Below are 13,090 nucleotides of genomic sequence, written 5' to 3'. Positions count from 1 at the left end.
ATAATGATGTGCGCTGTGTTGACATGAAATGGACTGGGTGATCTGCTCCAACTGAACCAGTCATTGACTGGAAATGTTTATGTTCTGCTACTTGGAGACCATTTGCAGCAGTTCATGGACCTCACGTTCCCCAGTAACGATAGAATTTTTATCGATCACAAAACGCTACGTCACCGAGCCACAATTGTTCGTGACTGGTTTGAAAAAGATTCTGGAGATTTGGAGTGAATGAATGAGCCATCCAGATCGCCCGATATGAATCCCATTGAGCGTTTAGGGAAAATAATCGAAAGGTTAGTGCTTCCACAAAATCCTGCACCAGCAGCACTTTTACAATTATGGACAGATACAGAGACAGCATCAGTATTTTCGCAGGGGACTACCAACGGGCCGGCCGTAGTAACCGAGAGGTTCTAGGCGCTTCAGTCCAGATCCGCGCTGTTGCTACTGTCGCAGGTTCGAATCTTGCCTCGGGCATGGATATGTGTGGTGTCCTTAGGTTGGTTAGGTTTAAGTAGTTCTAAGTCTAGGGGACTGATGAGCTCTGATGTTAAGTCCCATAGTGCTTAGAGCCATTTGAACCATTTTGAACTTCCAACGGCTTGCTGAGTCCATGGCACGTCGAGTTGTTGCACTACGCCTGGCAAAAGGAGGTCCGATATGATATTAGGAGGACTCCCTTGACTTGTCACCTCAGTGCTATAGAGGTTTTTAATCGCTGTATTCATTTAGAATTGCACTCTGGTGTGGAGGTAGGACATCTTTATAAGTACACGCAATTGGGATGGGATAGGAATAGGACACCAGTAAAAGAAATCGATAAACACTGTTTTCAGTTTTTCCAGGTTGGTTACTGAGATTTCTAAAGACTAACTACACACTCTGAGACAGGACTCAATAATGCCAAACATGGTGTAATGCGCTAGTCCGTATTTCGTAATACGGAAATGCTGAAGCTCTCTGGCTGTCAGGGATATGCTCCATTAGCACGAGATCTGTTTCTTCCACTGTAAAGCAAGCTGTTTACCAATAACTACGTTAGAAAGCGTGGAATATTCGCTTCAACCGGCTGTGCCTGAAGCCGTGTGATGGCCCCGAGTCGGAGGATCCATCAATTTCCAAGCAGCAGCTCCTGCAGTCGCCGGCGGCGATACGCGGCCTCCCCCGTGCTGCCTCACAATGGCGCTGAGTGCCACACCGAGACGAGAACAGATAAATTAACGAGATTACCGAGTGGAGCGGAGCGCAGGGAGAAGACGTGGGGGGTGAGGCGGGGCGGGCCTTCCGCGGCACGATTCGAGTCAATTTCTTTCGGCTGAGAGCGCGTCAGATATGATTAGGGCCCTGCCACTGCTCCCAGACTCGCGCATCTCTTCGGCGAGCGCGAGGTCGCAGGCTAAAGCGAGAACTGAACGGCTCGGAGATGTGAATGTGCGAGGAGGAAGGCTGTGCGAGAAATCGAGAGTGGTGTGCCTTCTTCATAGTGAGTACGATGTGTGCGTAAGGTATCGCGAAATATGCAGGGTGCTGCAACAGGGAAGGGAAAGACTCAAGAGATGATAGTTCGGGACTGCACTGTCTGAAATTCTGAGAGTAGCAGGGAGAACATGCGGGGAACGACATGTTATACAGAGTGCAACAGGTAATTCACCGCTTGTACACAAACCAGACTGCAGTTAGAAGAGTCAGAGGAAGAGAAGCAGTAGTTAAGAAGAGGGTGATGCAGGGTTTAGCTTATCTTCAATGTTATTTAATCCGCGACCGCTACGGTCGCAGGTTCGAATCCTACCTCGGGCATGGATGTGTATGATGTCCTTAGGTTAGTTTGGTTTAAGTAGTTCTAAGTTCTAGGGGACTGATGACCTCAGAAGTTAAGTCCCAAGATGCTCAGAGCCATTTGAACCATTTTGTTATTTAATCTGCACGTTGAGCAAGCAGTAAAGGAAACCAAGGAGAAATTTGTACAAAAATTGTTTCAAATGGCTCTGAGCACTATGGGACTTAACATCTGAGGTCACCAGTCCCCTAGAAATTAGAACTGCTTAACCCTTTTGTGAGCCGTGGGGAACATGCTTCCCACTACAATGAACTCGCTCCTAGTCCCGTAGGATTCACAGTTCCCACCTCTGTACGGTGCTACCACCTAGTGAACAGTATAGGGTACTACTTCCAATCGGAAGTTACCGCCGTTTTTGCTGTACCTTCGCGCAGAGGCATTGTATAGCTGAGTGTTGCTCTGTAGAGGAGCCTTTCAATGCTGTTTGCGTGACATTTTGTGATCTTTTCCTCAAAGCTATAGTATAAGGGAAATACTTCTGATATACCCAAATTTATGAAGGAAAAAAAAGTAAAATTGGAACCAGGAGAATTCCAGTTTGAAACAAAAGGAGCCATTTCTGCAGTAAAATGGATGGATAACCGTCCGGTCACTTTCCGTCCTCAATTCATGACCCATGAGAAACAGCCACAGTGAAAAGGAAAAACAAGGATGGTACTAGTACAGAGATTTTGTGTCCTGAAGTTGTGGCAGAATACAACAAAATAATGGGTGGTGTCATCAACTACGAGAAAGGTATGCTACTGGCAGACGTTCTGTAAAATGGTGGCACAGAATATTTTATTTCCTGGTGGACGTTGCTGCAGTGAACAGTTTGTCTTATCCTGTGGAAAATAAGTAAGAGAGAAAGTGGACAGCATGATCAGCTCACATACAGGATCCATCTAGCCAGAAAATTGATCGTTGGCTTCTCATCCCAAAAAAAGGAGTGGAGAAAAACCTGTCTTTCTGGCAAAAAGGGGTAAAGTACCTGAAGATTTTCGTCATGTGGCTGTACGGGAGCATCAACCCATTTTAGGAGAAACCTACTGGATGTGCCGTCATTGTAGTACCAAAGCTGAGAAAAAGAGCACTCGCTGTGTTTGCACATATTGTCAAATACCTCTTTGGATAGACCCATGCTTCAGAAAATTTCATGGCAAGTAATTGTGAACAATCATTGTAACAAGAGAAGTAAATTTATCAAATAAATATGACATATATTGAAAAAGTTGTTTTTGTCATTTAACTCCAAGGAAGGGCAGTGGGAAGAATACTTCCCCCCTTGTTGTGTGATCTCACTTTCACAGTTTGAGCAAATTTGATATTCTGTATGATAAATATACCTATCTATTAACTACTATCTGCTCTCCATTAATTTAAAAAAACTGCTCAGTCATTTTGCCCACGAAAGCGTTAAACCTAACCAACCTAAGGACGTTACACACATCCATGCCCGAGGCAGGATTCGAACCTGCTACCGTAGCGGTCATGCTGTTCCAAACTGAAGCGCCTAGATCCGCTTGGCCAGGAAATTTGTGAAGTTAAGTAAAGTACACAGAGGAGAAATAAAACTTGGAGATTTGCTGATAATATTGTAATTATGATTGAAACATATAACGTTCCCCGGCAAACTCACACATTAACAAACTGAAATTTATTTGTACCATATACGCCGCCCTGAGCATTTGTATATAATGTAATTATTTAACAAAAAATATTATTGAATTTTGTGTAAAAGACATTTGTTATTATTGTAATATTTTTTGTAGTAATATTCTCTCTGTATTTAGGATGGTAATATTTCTATATTAAATATGTAATTGCGAAATGTGTCAATATCTGAGATAACAGAGATGTGAAATTCAGCCAGAGGGAAATAATGTGAAATTACAAAGAAATGTTAATAGTCAGCAATACTATAAAAACACAATGCACTATGTATTCTTTGGTCTTCCTCGTTTAGAGCTGAAAGCGGTAGGAAGCTGTGTCGGTGTATTTGGTGAATGGGTAGACGTCATTTGTCTGTATCTAGATTTAGCCGCCATTGAAGGAGAAATTACGAACTAATGTGAGTTGAATTATTGCTTGATCTAAATATATCAGAATTTATAAAAAGTGTGTATTATTAATGTAAATTAGCTTGCCCATGTCATCTATAATATTTATTTAAAGAGTTTTCAGTATTTTTAGCGGTGTTGCTGGGCTGTGCCGCGACCGATCGATTTGCAGCGGCGGCACATTTAAAAAATTGTTCCGCTAAAGGAAAAATAAACCAAACCCGTAAATCGGGAACAGATAGATAAACATTAACAGTGAACTAAGAGAATGTTCTTCTTTTACAGCGATCCAGATACTGACTGAGATTTTAAAAAAAAGTGTTACACATTTGTGCATTCTTAGACGGATAGTTAACATTGAAATTTAACAATTTTGGTTCTTTCAAATAACTTTAATGTATAGCGAAGTAGGTTTGATCAGTGATAATTAAATGTCGGCTTGGTAATAATTAACCATTTTCTGCTAATAGTGATAATCTTGTGTTCAAAAGCTAACGCCGGGAAAGAATTCAGTAAAAATATTTAACAAAAAATCCACTGCATTTAGAAAATGTGTGCCAAGGCCGAATGATGTAAAGAATTTAATTTTCAACCAAATATTCTTAATCAGTTAATATGAGTTCACGTAATTTTTAAATGTACGTAATTCTTTTAAAAGTGAAAATTTTTATTACCACACGTAAATAAGAGAGAGGTTCTACAACAAAGTTCGCAGGCAAAGAAAGTAAGGTAAAGAAAATTAACTTAAAAGCAAATAAAATTCTTTAACGAAATTTACACAGCAATTTCGTTAAAGGGTTAAATTTGCAGAAGACGACCAAGACTCAAGTAGAGAGTGTTTAGAAATTAGTCATTCAGAAGTAATCAATAATTGTGAAAAGGGTAAATAACTTACTGAATTGTTTGATGCAGCACTAAGTGCAGTACATCTTCAAGTTTTATTCCCGTCTAACTCTGTTGGTTTCCAACTTTCGTGTTAGGCGGTACGCATGAATGAAGTCGTATAGCGGTGCAGAGCTTGCGCATTCTTGTGTATGGTTTCATGAATCCAAATCGGCTACTACGGTTCGAAGGGATTTCAGGACTAACTGTCGCAAGTCACCACCTCAAAAACAAACTCTTATTAACTGATACAATTGTTTCACCGAAAGTGGCTATGTATCACATAAGATTCCAGTTCAGTGTCGGCCAGCAGTCTCTGATGCAGCAATTGAACAAGTTCGGCAGTCTTACAAAACGTAACCACATTGAACATTTGTAAATAAAACTTGAAGGTATACCGCATTCAGCGCTATATCAAACATTTCTGTAAGTTATTTACCTTTCTTCACCACTGAAGGTTACTTTTATATAACTAATTTATGAACATCCTGTAGAATAAGGAGGTTCAAAGGGATGCCGATTGCAGTGATTACGCAGAGGTGAAGAGGTTCGAACTGGGAGATAGACGTGGAGAACTCACCAGTCTTAAAATGAAGAACATTACAACACTATGGACGTTGACACATTTCATGAAATGTATTGGCCGCTGCGAATATGGACAACCATCAGTTGTGAAATGGAATGGCGACGTTGAAAATTTGTGTTGGGTCGGGACTCGAACCCGGATTATCCGAGATTTAAAGTTCTATGTGTCGTTAACTGTGTTTTTATAACCTGCGCTCGTAAATGCATCATGTATATTCCCGTACATGGGGACATTTTAATTGAAAGTTGTAGCCTCCCCCTTCCTAATAGGCCTACTGGATTGCTAGATAATTGACCGTGATCGTGTAAGCCTAATGAAATTTTACAGTGAGTAGGGTTCTCGTTACCGAAGGGAAATAATACCAGTTAGTAGGAGGAAAGTGTACAACAGACAGTTCTGAAGGAAGCATCTATTCTAAACCTAATCTAAATACTGATGGTAATTTGAAAATGGGTGGAATATAGTGCAATAACTCATGAACCATCTGGAGAAAAAAGTACCAAGTTATATTTAATACAAAAAATACTGACAATACAAAAAATACTGATTTTCTAAAAAGGGAATAATTAAACAGTCGCCAACCAACTAGAGCAATGAATGTCCGGAATCTTAAGAAAAGTAATGGCAAAGAAATTTGAGCAAATAATCACTAGCGTGGCAACAAAAGATTTTCAAGTTTTTCCGTAACACAACAGTTCACGAGAAAATAAATGAATCAGAAAGTAATGACTTTGCACTTACTTATTATGAAATATTAAATTTTGAAAGTAAAATTAAATGAAGTTATTGGTTAAATAAATGACTGGATTAAGTCAAACTTCGCTATGTAAAAAATGACTTTCAGTAACATCTGTGTAACGAAATGTAAAATTTAGAAAAAGGCAAGCAATTTACTTTTGATTACTGAAAGACTGAATTGAATTTATTTAAAAGAAATGGGCAACTGACTTTACTTTTAATACAAAAACAGTAAAATACATGCAAAGCCAGCAGAAGTACCTCCCTAAGTTAAATTCAGAATAAATGAAATTGCGCGCTCTTCACTTGTGCTGTATCTTTAGTTATTAGTTTTGCCAGTGAAATTTTACGTTACTTTAAGTGAATTGAGTTAATCTCAAAATTGCAAATTAGTTATGCCTCTGTTACGTAGTACGAGAAAGAACAGTTACTGAGGCAGAAAATTTGGACTGAAGCTGGTCATTAGCCAACAATCAAAATTTGCAGTAAATAGCTTATCAGATTCCACATTCTTATAACACCCGGTGACAGGATGGAAAGGAAAGGGACACTGCCTGGTAATAATGTCTGAGGACAATGACAACACAGATGGCCTACGAGTTTTAACTATTGCACGTTATTATTCATGGTAGCCATACTTTGTGAAAATAGTGCCACTGGATAATGCCTCCACAAGGTTACTTATATCCTGCCACTTCACGCTCTCATGATGCTGTAGCTGTGTACCACGAAGAATGTAGCTGACGACAATGCTGAGATGCCACTGTTGCTACTGCTGCTCGTTGAGATACCTGAGTAGTCTCCAGAGACACGGATAATTAATTATGTGGCCAAGCAATAGTTAGAACTGCAGCTTCCGCCGCCTGTACACTCCTGTCGTGCACTCATTGCTCACGGGTTAATGAATTACTACATCTTCATCTACACGATTACTCTGCAAATCACATTCAAGTGCCAGGCAGAGGGTTCATCCAACCACCTTCACAATTCTCTATTATTCCAGTCTCGTATAGGGAGCGGGAAGAATGAACACCAAATCTGTCCGTACGAGCTCTGATTTCCCTTATTTTATCGTGGTGATCGTTCCTTCCTATGTACGTCGGTGTCAACAAAATAGTTTCGCATTCGGAGGAGAAAGTTGGTGACTGGAATTTCGTGAGAAGATTCCGTCGCAACGAAAAACGCCTTTCTTTAAATGATTTCCCGTCCAAATCCTGTATCATTTCTGTGACACTCTCTCATTTGGTGGGCATACACTGGCACGATCATAGCTGTATATCCTGTCTGAGTGAGCACCCAACAAACACTTCCGCACTTCCATCGCTGCTTCTTCTCTTCTCTCAGCACCATAGAGACACTCCATAAGCAAAGATAAACAACGGCACAGCTACTGCCATTTCGTAGTTGCTATCGATACGTTAAAATGAAGTTTACTTGGCTATTACCCATCAATTTACAATATTTAAATTATAATTTCAATGAATTATAAACAGTCAGAAATACACTATTACATTGAATTCGTATTAACTATAGTTTCTGTAGTCTAATAAAGCTTACACATTCAGAATCAGAAGTACAGTACAAGTTATCAACGGATATTAAACGCCGAAAAATTTTGGGTGGTGTAGATAGTATTTTATCTGCATTTTCGGTGTTCCAAAGTCGCTTGTCCGACATCAGCGGATAAATACGATATTGCAGGGTCTATGTTTTTCAGAATTTTGATAGAATATTCCTTCGGACATGCATGTACTTAATGTTACACTTTCTACTTAGTGCAAAGAAATCGATGTTACAAACACTCGCTACTTTGGCTTTGTCCTTGCTTAAGTATGCTCGTTGATTGACTAACGCCCACATCTTAAAGCCACTAAAAAGGAGTATGTGTGATCTTGCATATTCTCCTATTTTCACAGTTTATTTCAATATCGAATGTGTTTGTATTGTGGTCTTTGTAACACCGACTTCTCTGTATTATTATAGAAACTATACTTTTAAATGCATGGATGCCTGAAGGAACATTTAATTGCAATTCTGAACAACACAGGCCCTGCAGTATTTTATTTATCCGCGACACCGGGCAAGCGACTGTCATTGAAAGTGTCTCCCCTGCATGAGAATACATTTAATGGGTGTACGAGTGCAGGTCGTAGAAACATGATTGTCAACAGGTGAGAGTTTGGGTCTGGCCGTGAAGCGTACTCGGACAGCCTAATGCTAAAGCGACCGCTAGCGACAAGCGAGAAATCCGGGCCCGACTCCTGATCCAGCACAAATTTTCACTGTCGCCATTCCATTACACAGCTGATGGTGGTCAATATAGCGCAACTACGAGTACATTTCATGCATTTCATAATCGCTGTAGTTGCCGCACCGCCTTTACCTTCGGACATGCATCGTACTTCTGGAGAACACGGGCAATGCAATATCGGATGGTAAGTTTGGTTAACGATAAGGTAAAGGTGTCAGAAAAGAGATCTGTACTAGAGCTTTGTGATAGAAGGAGGTTTGACGAAAAAGTAACAGCTCTTCCTAGCATTTATGGACCTGGTGAACACCATCGATAACGTAAGACTGAATAAGCTGTTCATAATACTAATATGATTCAGTCTAAAGTACAGCATAAACGAAAGTTATGTGGCAGTAATAAGGTTGGTAGGTAAAGAGAGAAGGAAGTAAAGAAAGAAAGGCAGTAATAAAACTGTTAGGTAAAAAAATAGATTAAGAAAGAAATGTAGAAGGAAGAAAGAAGATAAAGTGCGCCGGGAAATGTATCATGCGCCTTTAAAATGCATGAAACATTTTCCGGGCAATTTTTATTTTGACCATTCCGTCAAAGTAAAACTGAACTGTTAAGCTACCCCACTGTCACGTACCCTCGTTAACAAAAACTTTTGTTCCTTACCTACCAAATTTATTACTGCCACTTAGCATTCGTAGATGCTGTCTACTGCACTTTAGATTACATCATGTTAGAATTATTATATTAGGCAAATCAACTTGCACCATCCACATCCGTGTCGGATGATGTAAGTTGGGCTGCCTATCTTAAGGTGCATAGAATATTTTTAACGAAAACTTCCGAAGAGGAATAAAGGAATTAGCAGGAAAAGAAAACAACACAGAAGAAATACCCTCCTTTGGGAGAAAGCGAGGAACACACTGAAGGTCTTGTTGAAAGGAGTGGACACGATTCTTATCACGGTATATGTCTAACGGGCAATGCAAGCTAACGCCAATAGTAGAAGAGAGGAGAGTAACGATTTGCGTAAGACTGAAACTGAAGAAGACACTGTAAAGCAGTGAAAGCTTGCACATGAAAAGGGAGCAAGTTTACAGTCAGTTGTCTGTGTCCAAGCCATTTCTCCGCAATATCCTCTCTTCCAGGAGTGCTGATCCCACTAGATATGCTGGAGAGCTTGCATCAAGTTTGGAAGGTACAATAGATAGGCACTGCCAAAAGTCAAGCAGACAAGGCAGGTCGTCAATCGTGCCTGGATCTCAATTGGTGAGAGAACTGGCATCGAAAGTCAAGGTTCCAGTTTCGAGTCCAGGTCTTGCACATGGTTTTAACCTGGCAAGGAGTTACAGAACAGGCAGAACTCCTCTAAAGGACTAGAGATTCGTTATGGAAGTTTACACAATATGAGTAAACCAAAGAAGATATCAGAAGTTGGGTAACCCAGGCAAAGAGAGCTTTCTTCAATAAAAGATCTCAACCAATGTAATATATTCATTATGCCTCCCCACATCATAGCACCTGGACCACCACAACGATCATGTTTGACTATGTTCTCGCCGTATGAGTTACGGTGTGCGGAGTCATCATTCAGACGCTGTATTCCTTCCCCATGTGCGTCTCCTCCGGGGGGGGGGGGGGGGGGGGGCATTCGGCCGTGATTTCATTTTTATGAATGAAAATGCGTCATGGCATCGACCAGCGCAGGTAGAGGCACACCCGTTTCCTCGATAGATCACAGCGAGCAAGTGGGGGATTCGTTGGAGAGACGTATCGCATCGCGTCTACGTCCACGTGCACCAACCACCACCAAGGGCTTTTCAACAGTGCTGGTGGTGGACGAACTGCTTACTGACCTGGGAGTGAGCAAGGAAGCACGTGGCAGAGGTGTTAAGAACCATGTCCCAACTTCTGTAACACCCAGGGGATCATCACAGTCCGCGGTGACTTCAGTGTTATTATTGTCTTTCAAAAATAGTGTCATTTCTTTTCGTCTCATTACGTATTTCTGTCATTACCTTCTGCATATATTTTACGAATTCTTTCCATGTGTAGTCCAAGTTTCATCCCACTGGTGTTACTTGGCGATGATACATCTCAAGAAAGGTACTTTCGTTCTTAAGTTTTTGGGCACCCTTATAAATGATCAGCCTGAACATTATGACCACCGACCTACCATCAATGTAGACCTCTCCAGACGACAGCAGCGTCACCTGGCGAGCAATGACTGCTAGTCAGACACATGCACGGTGCCTGTAGTATCAGCGGGCGTGCTATCCGTGTGCAGAATGGGGAACGCGCGATCTGTCTGCAGATTGTGATGGCCCTGAGGCTCAGCACGGGCATATCGGAAACTGCACGACTTGTCAAGTGTTCCAGGAGAGCTGTGGCGAGTGTCCTCAACATGTGGAGAAACCATGTCCAGACGTCGAAGGTAGGGCGGCCACCCTTCGTTACAATTATCGGGCGTTGTAGGCTGGGCAGACAGGTAAAAAAAGGACAGGCGGTGAACTTTGGCGGAACTGACACCAGTTCAGTGCTGGACAGAGTAAAGCAGTGCCTGAACATACAGTCTCCCGAACCTAATGGGCCTCTGCAGTCGACGAGCCATGCATCAGCCTATGTCAACACCTCGACATCGACAACAGCGACTGAAATGGGCACGAGACCTTCGGTACTGGACATTGGCGCAGTGGCAGAGTGTGGCATGGCCTGAAGAATCCCGACACCTTCATCATCATGCTGACGAGAGGATGCGAATCCTTCGGTTTCCAGGGGACTCGTTCTTTAACACTTGTACTGCGAGGCGGAGAAAAGCTGGCGGCGGCTCCATTATGCTCTGGCTACTATTTGTAAGTAGGCTGTTTAGGTTTTTTTATTGGTAACGCCACCTCTGTATGAAAATCACTGGCTGTGCTGTGTGCAGTCTGTGGCTGCTTTGCATTGTTGTAATACTCGCCATTGTAGTGTTGGGCAGCGGCAGCTGGATGTGAACAGCGCGTAGCGTTGCGCAGTTGGAGGTGAGCCGCCAGCAGTGGTGGATGTGGGGAGAGAGATGGCAGAGTTTTGAAATTTGTCATGAACTGCTATATTTATATATGATGATATCAAGGTAAATACATTGTTTGTTCTCTATTAATATCTTTCATTTGCTAACTATCCCTATCAGTAGTTAGTGCCTTCCATAGTTTGAATAGTGGCGCTCGCTGTATTGCAGTAGCTTGAGCAGCGAAGATTTTTGTGAGGTAAGTGATTTGTGAAAGGTATAGTTTAATGTTAGTCAGGGCCATTCTTTGTAGGGAATTTTGAAAGTCAGATTGCGTTGCGCTAACAAAATATTGTGTGTCAGTTTAAGCACAGTCATGTATAATTGTTCAAAGGGGACGTTTCATATTCACGTGGGCATCCATGGGTCCAGAGGAGCTCGTGCAAGGCACCATGACGACCAAGGTGTATTGCAACTGGTTGCAGACCACGTGCACCCCTTCATGACGATCATGTCTCCCGATGGCAGTGGCATTTTTCAACAAGATAATACACCATTTCACAAGGCCAAGAGTGTGAGGGAGTGGTTGGAGGAATGCATTAGCGAGTTTCAATTGATGAGCTGACCCCCAAACTCGCCACATCTGAACCGGATCGAAAATATCTGGGACGATTGAACGTGGCGCCAGAGCTCATTGCCCCTCCCCCTCACTGCCCCAGCCCCCCTCGGAATTTATGGGAATTTGGTGATTTGTGTGTGCAATGTGGTGTCAACTCCCTCCAGCGACCTAGCAAGGCCTCATTTCTTCCATACCACGACGCGTCACCGCTCTTCTCCGTGCCACGTGTGGACATACTGGCTATTAGGTACGGGGTCATAATGTTCTGGCTGATCAGTGTATAAAGAATATGGAAAACTGATTGTAGCTGATCTGCGGTGTAGCAGTTCCCGTAGCAACAGAAAAATTAACACAAGCTATTATAAAAAAGTGAAATGCATCGAATTAGTCGGACTACTTGTGACTTAACAGTGTCACGGAGAAACGGTATCAAGTAAGCACCTGGTTCCCGACAATCTTAGAGTTGCCTGCATTTTGTCGTTGGAATGAGCGAAAAGTGAGACGATCGATACAGAATAGTTCATCAGTGATAAGTGACCAAGATCAAATCATGTAAACTTTTACTGAAATTGTTAATTTATACGATCTATTCCCCAGTTGGTTCAAAAACGTCGTGTGAACTCATATTACATAAAACTAAAACACAAAAGTGTTTATAAATTTATGATTTTAAGCTAATAATAATAATAATAATAATAATAATAATAATAAAACATCTAACAGAGAGGGGAAAATCATCAAAATTAATAAAAATAAAATGTGAAATGATCAAATACTACGGTTAAGCCCCAAATGTAAAGTATGTAAGCCACACTACTGCTCAAACTGATTTTAAACTAAAACGTTACTACACAGAAGATCTGCGCCGACCCTGGCAAAATTCGAGTACAGCACTCTGTTCACCGCCTGTATGAACTGTTTAGTTTCTTAATTAACCCCAGTGGTCTTGTGCTTGTCAGCATTCGTCTCCACGGTTTATAAGAGCTAGTAATTGTTAAGGTATATGATAACAGCATGCCTGCACTAATTAATAGAATGTAGAATCCTTTCACTGATTTGGTGCAGAAGGCACACAACAGATACTCAAAACACACTTTAGTTATCAACAGAATATTCTCCACAAGCTGCGACATTGTTTGTGACCATAGACGTAAATTAAAGGAA

The sequence above is a fragment of the Schistocerca serialis genome, chromosome 7 (assembly GCF_023864345.2).
Source record: "Schistocerca serialis cubense isolate TAMUIC-IGC-003099 chromosome 7, iqSchSeri2.2, whole genome shotgun sequence".
In the NCBI taxonomy this organism is placed as follows: domain Eukaryota; kingdom Metazoa; phylum Arthropoda; class Insecta; order Orthoptera; family Acrididae; genus Schistocerca; species Schistocerca serialis.
The sequence above is the reverse complement of the archived record's forward strand: the minus strand, read 5'-3'. Positions refer to the sequence as shown.